The sequence below is a fragment of the Sorex fumeus genome, unplaced genomic scaffold, assembly GCF_029834395.1.
Source record: "Sorex fumeus unplaced genomic scaffold, SorFum_2.1 ptg000032l, whole genome shotgun sequence".
Classification (NCBI taxonomy): domain Eukaryota; kingdom Metazoa; phylum Chordata; class Mammalia; order Eulipotyphla; family Soricidae; genus Sorex; species Sorex fumeus.
Window position 1 is genome coordinate 2,969,483 of NW_026606089.1, and position 5,826 is coordinate 2,975,308.

At 36.7% G+C, this 5,826-nt stretch overlaps 1 pseudogene; it reads right to left on the reverse strand.

Annotated features, from left to right (window-relative positions):
• Positions 1-4,684: 4,684 nt before the first annotated feature.
• On the reverse strand, positions 4,685-4,778 carry LOC130025839 (uncharacterized; annotated as a pseudogene).
• Positions 4,779-5,826: the final 1,048 nt, after the last annotated feature.

A 5,826-nucleotide genomic window follows, 5' to 3' on the forward strand; every position in this document is an offset into this window, starting at 1 on the left:
GATTAGGAGGGAGGGATTCTGGGGGATTGGGGGAGAGGTAGGGTTTGTTCTTTGAGAGAATGAGGAGTGTCTTGTTGGAATTATGTGTATGAGAAACCATTGTTAATTGAATTATAAATCATAGAATATAAATAATGTTTTAGACGTTTGTCTGTCTCATTTTATTCTTTTAATTTGTTTTCTCCATATGCCACATAGGCATGAACTTGTATGATGCCTATCTTTCTCTGCCTGGTTTTTGTCACTAAACATAATCACCTCATGTTATCCATTTTATATACAAATAATAAGAAGATTTCACTTCATACAACTGAGTAGTATTCCATTGCTATACCACCTTTCATTTTCAAAATTTGTGGTTTAAAAGATACAAATATTGGTTTTAACAATGCTCTGGTGTTTTCAAAGTTTTAGTTTAGTGAAACAAAATATATTTTATTGAAAAACTCTTAGAATCTTGTGAAACAGTTGTAGGGTGGAATGGAATATATGTTCAAGCGAGAACAGTCATTTAACAAAACAAGCAAAGAGAGACATAGAGAAAGGAAGCACGGTATTTCTTCAAGGGAGAACACAAGCTTGAGGAACAAGCCCACTCTGGTAGTTTAGGAATAAGAACTTGGATTGGTATGAACTTAACTTTTGCACTTTAGGGGAGAACCTGAGTGAAACTATTATAAGTACGTTCAGGATCATGATACACTGGAGTCTGCACTTGGAGTGAGGAGGGTAGAGAGTTCTTTGGGGAGACCGGACTATAGATAACAGTAATATTATAACACGAATGATAGTATCTTACCGTGGGATTCCAAAAAAATCTTTAAGAGTGGCGTCAGAAATGATAACATTCTTAGGTATTTGGGTTTCCTGTGGAAACAACGGGAAGCTGAGTTTATGTTCTGGATGCATCCACCTGAAACAAGGTCAACAAGTCATGAATGAAAAATTTCAAGTTAGATGGATCAAGGATTCTGATCCCAGTGGAAGGCTAGCTTTTGGGTGGACAATTTCTACTGATGGCCTGATGTAGGTTCTGATCCTGGGATACGTAACAGAAAGGAGGTAGTGACAGGTATCCTCAGAAGTGAAGCCTCTGAGACAGAAGTCATTCATGCCCACTTATGGGTTATCAAAGTTTGCTCATGGCTGCTACCATTATAACATGCCGTTCAATAGTTCTGTGGTTTCAATTTACTGTGTCAATGTAAAGATGAAGTTTCCAAATGGAAGGTAAAAATCTCAGGCCCTCAAGATGATGAATCATAGGGAGGGGGGGAGCTGGAGCTATAGTACAGCAGGTAGGGCATTTGCCTTGCACACGGCATACCCAGGTTAGATTCCCAGCATCCTGTATGGTCCGCCCAAGCACCGTGAGGAGTAATTCCTGAGTGCAGAGCCAGGAGTAACCACTGTGCATCGCCACGTGTGACCCAAAAACACAAAGAATGATGATCTGGGATTGATCCTTAGCATTGCAAACGGCATTATTTTTTATTTTTTAATTTTTTTCTTTCTTTCTTGCTTGCTTGCTTGCTTTTTTGTTTTTTGGGTCGCACCTGGCTATGTATAGGAGTTATTTTTTATTTTTAAAAAAACTTATAATTTTTCCTTTTTACTTGTGGTTTAAAAGTGTATCTAAAATATTTTAGAGTAAATATATATGAAGAAGAATAAAATTCACGGGAACTATTTAGTGTTCTTAATGATACAGGCGTCAGAATTTTGAGGTTAATTGTATGGGTATTGCATAAATAATTTTTCCACATTATGTGGGCTGTCTTTCGATCATGGTCACCATTTTTTCTGAGTTGCAGAAACTTCTTAGTTTAATGTAGTCTCATTTGTTTATCTTCACTTCCTCTTCCTTGGTCAGTGGTGTTTCATTCTAGAAGTTTCCCTTAGCTTTAATGTCATGAAGGGATCTTCCCACATTTTTCTCCATATATCTTAAGAATTCAGGTATGATAGTGAGGTCTTTAATACATTTGATCTGACTTTGTGCCTGGCACTATAAAGAGGTCTGATTTCATTTTTTTTTTTTGCATATTGCTGTCCAGTTTTCCCAGCACCAGTTGCTGAAGAGACTTCCTAGCTCAACTTCATATTTCTTGAGCCTTTAAGAAAGATTAGGTAATAATAATCTGAGGGCCAGCGTCAGGATATTTGACTATATTCCATTGATCTGAGGCCTGTCTTTATCTGAATATGATGGTATTTTGATTACTAAAACTTTGTAGTAGGGTTTGAAGTTGGGGAAGGTGTTCCCTTCTTCTTTTTACCAAAGATTGCTTTAGCTCTTCATGGGAGTTTATGGTTTTGTATGAGTTTAAGAGTGTTTAATCTATTTCTTTGAAAAATGTTATGGGTATCCTTATAGAAAGTGCATTAAATCTTTATAGAGCTTTGGGGTGGATTGCCGTTTTGACAGTGTTAAACCTCTCAATCCATGAGCATGGGATGTGATTCCATTTCCTCATATACTCTCTTATTTCGTGAAGTAGTGTTTTGTAGGGTTTTTTTTTTTGGTGTAATTTCTTAACCTTTTTAGTTGATTCTATTATACTCTATTTTCTGAGGTATTATTGTGAATGGGATTGTTTTTCTCTATCTCTTTTTTCTCTTTCATTATTAATATATGGGAAAGCCATGGAGTACCAGATATTGATTTTGTAATATGCTACTTTACTAAACAAATCTATTGTTCCCAGGAGCTTTTTTGTACATTCTTTGGGATTTTATAAGTATGGTATCATGTCATCTCCAAATAGTAAAAGCTTGAGTTCTTCCTTTTTTATCTGGATGCCCTTGATATCTTTTTTTTTTTTACCGAAATCATATGGCAAGTACTTTAAGTACTATGTTGAATAGGAGTGGTGAGAGTGGGTAACTTGTTTTGTGCCTGATTGTATTCTGGGATTCTAGCTCATTGATTTCTGCTCCAAGCCTTTGGTTTTTCCCCCTTGAGAATAATGCTTGCTGTGGGTTTGTGGTAATTTGCTTTGACTAGATTGAGGAAAGTACTTTCAACTCCAATTTTGTTGAGAGTTTTTCATCATGAATGGGTGCTGGATCTTATCAAATGCTTTATCTACATCTATTGATATGATCATATGACTTTTATCTTTATTTTATTGAGATGGTGTATTCTGTTGATTGATTAGAGAATGTTAAGCCATCCTTGCATCCCCAAGCTAAACCTATTTGGTCATAGTGTGTGATCTTTTGTTGAGTTTCTGGATTCTCTTTGCTAGTATTTTCTTGAAAATCTTTGTATCTGTATTCATCAAGGAAATAGGTCTGTAATTTTCTTTTTTTGTGGTGTCTCTATCGATATGAGTATTAGGGTGATCTTTGCCTCATAGAAACTATTTGGGAGTATTTCTGTTTCTTCAATTCCTGGAAAATCTTAAAAATATTGGAAGCAGTTCCTCTTTAAAGATTTGAAATAGTTCACTATTGAATCCATCTGGGCCATGGATTCTGTTTGCAGGGATACTTTTGACCATCATTTCAATTTCCTTGTTAGTGATAGGTTCAAGTATTCCAAATCTTCTTGGTTCAGCCTTGGGAGGTAATTAGAATCCAATAATTTATCAATTTATTCAAAATTCTCTCATTTCCTGCTGCAAAGAATCTCAATATAATCTCTGATGATCCTATGTATTTCTGTAGTTTCTATTAGGATAACCCCCTTTGCATTTCTGATTCGATTTATTAGAATTCTTTCTCTTTGTTTTTTTGAGAGGCTTCTCATGGTTTATTGATCTTATTTATTTTCTCAAAGAACCAGCTTTTGCTTTTATTGGTCTTTTGGATTGTATTTTGGGATTCTAGCTCATTGATGTCTGGTACAAGTTTTATTATTTCCTTCCTCCAGCCTATTTTGGACTACTTTTGTTGGTCATTTTCCAAAATCTTGAGCTCTAATTTATTCATGTAGGCCCTTTCTTTCTTCCTAATGAATTCTGGCAGATCTATAATCTTTCCTCTTAACACTGCTTTTGCTGTGTCCCACAAGTTATTGTAGCTCGTGTCCTCATTCTCATTTGTTTCTGGAAACTTTTATTTCCTCTTTGATTTCTTCTCTAAGCCAATGGTTGTTCATTACTCCCCTTAAAGAAAATATTTCCTTGCTGAGCTTCAGTCTGTTTGATCTATGGAGAAGTGACAAAGAAGTGTTGAAATCTCCTTCTAGTATTGTGTTGCTATCAATGTTTTTCTATAAGTCAATTAGAAGTTGTTTTTAAGTATTTTCCTGGTCTGTCATTAGGATCATATACATTGAGGAGGGTGAGTTCTTTCTGATGTACATATCCCATGATCATTAAGAAATGACCTTCACTGTCTCTGATAATCTTTAGCCTGAAGTCCATGTGGTCTGATACTAGTATGGCCACTCCAGCTTTGTGGAGGTGATATTTTCTTGAAAACTTGTTTCCCAGCCTTTTACTTTTAGCCCATGGGTGCTTTGATTGTTCAGACGTGTTTCTTGCATGCAGCAGAATGAATGTTGGTTTCAGTTTTCTAATTCATCTTCCCATTCTGTGCCTCTGAATTGGCACATTTAGTCCATTGACATTGAGAGAGATTGTTGTGGTGTGGATTTGTGCTCTCTTTATGTAGAATTTTTGTACTTGTGGGGATTGTCTTAGCTTAAAGTAGACCTGTTCATTCTTCTTGCAACAAAAATATGGAATGCTTTACAAGTTTGCATATCATCTCTGTGCAAGGACCATGCTCATCATTTTATCATTTCAATTTTAGTATATGTCTTAAACTTAGTAGGAGTTAATTTTTCCATATTTTTCTCTTCTTATTACTTTGAGTGTTGTCCTTCCTCACTCCTATGGCAGACAATGATTCCTAATCAAGGAATGTATTTCAAAGCAGCATGAATAAATAGATTTAGAAATTCAATGTCCCAGAAAGAAAAATATGGTTTTTACCATATTATCTTTTACCATACCCTAGGCATCAGTTTTACAAAATAATTCTTTTGGAAGATGGTATATGAGGTTGTTTAATGTCGTTCCCTGAAACCTTAATTAAGACCATTAAACTAGAGCCTTTTGCTGTTCTCACCTCAGTCCCGTGTGTTTCTCCAGGAAAAGGTGGATGGTGTTGTCTGCACTTTGACCACCTTGAATGTATGTAGGATTTTTCTCCTGAAGGATGACGTGAGAAGCATATTGATGATTTCATTCCACCTTATTACAAGTTCAACTTGAACGGAAGGTGAGACTCATGTGGCTCCTATAAAGGACAGAACAAAGGGTCTCAGTGAAGTTTAATGGCTAACTCACATTAACAACATAGATGACTCATAGTAACCTGTGTGCATCTTTCTGTATAGTGAGTTTCATATCTACTGATAGTGATTCTTAGTCATGACACATGGGCAAAACGGATCTGTAATTAAAAATCTAGTTCTCTGAGCAGAGTGGGGTCTCTGACGTGATTGAACAAGTTTGTAGTAATTTATTACTAAGGACATAAGTATTTTCAATGATGCGTACTTTTCGATCTAAAATTAATTCCAAATATGTCTAAAACAACAGTCTCCTGACCTCGCACCTGGCTTTCCTCACTGGGGCCCCTTGGAGATGGCGGGGTGAGATTCCCTCACCACCCTGAGCATAGCCCCAGCAGCTGAAGACCTCTTCAACCAGCCATAGGTACGCTTAAGACCACTCTTCCCAAGCTTGAAGGAGCCTCATGCATGAAGGAACTGGAAGAGGAACCCAAATGTGCGGGACCGGGGGATGAGATCTCCATGGCTGCTCAGATCAAGACTGTGCCCCCTCCTTCCAGATCCTCCATCTTCTA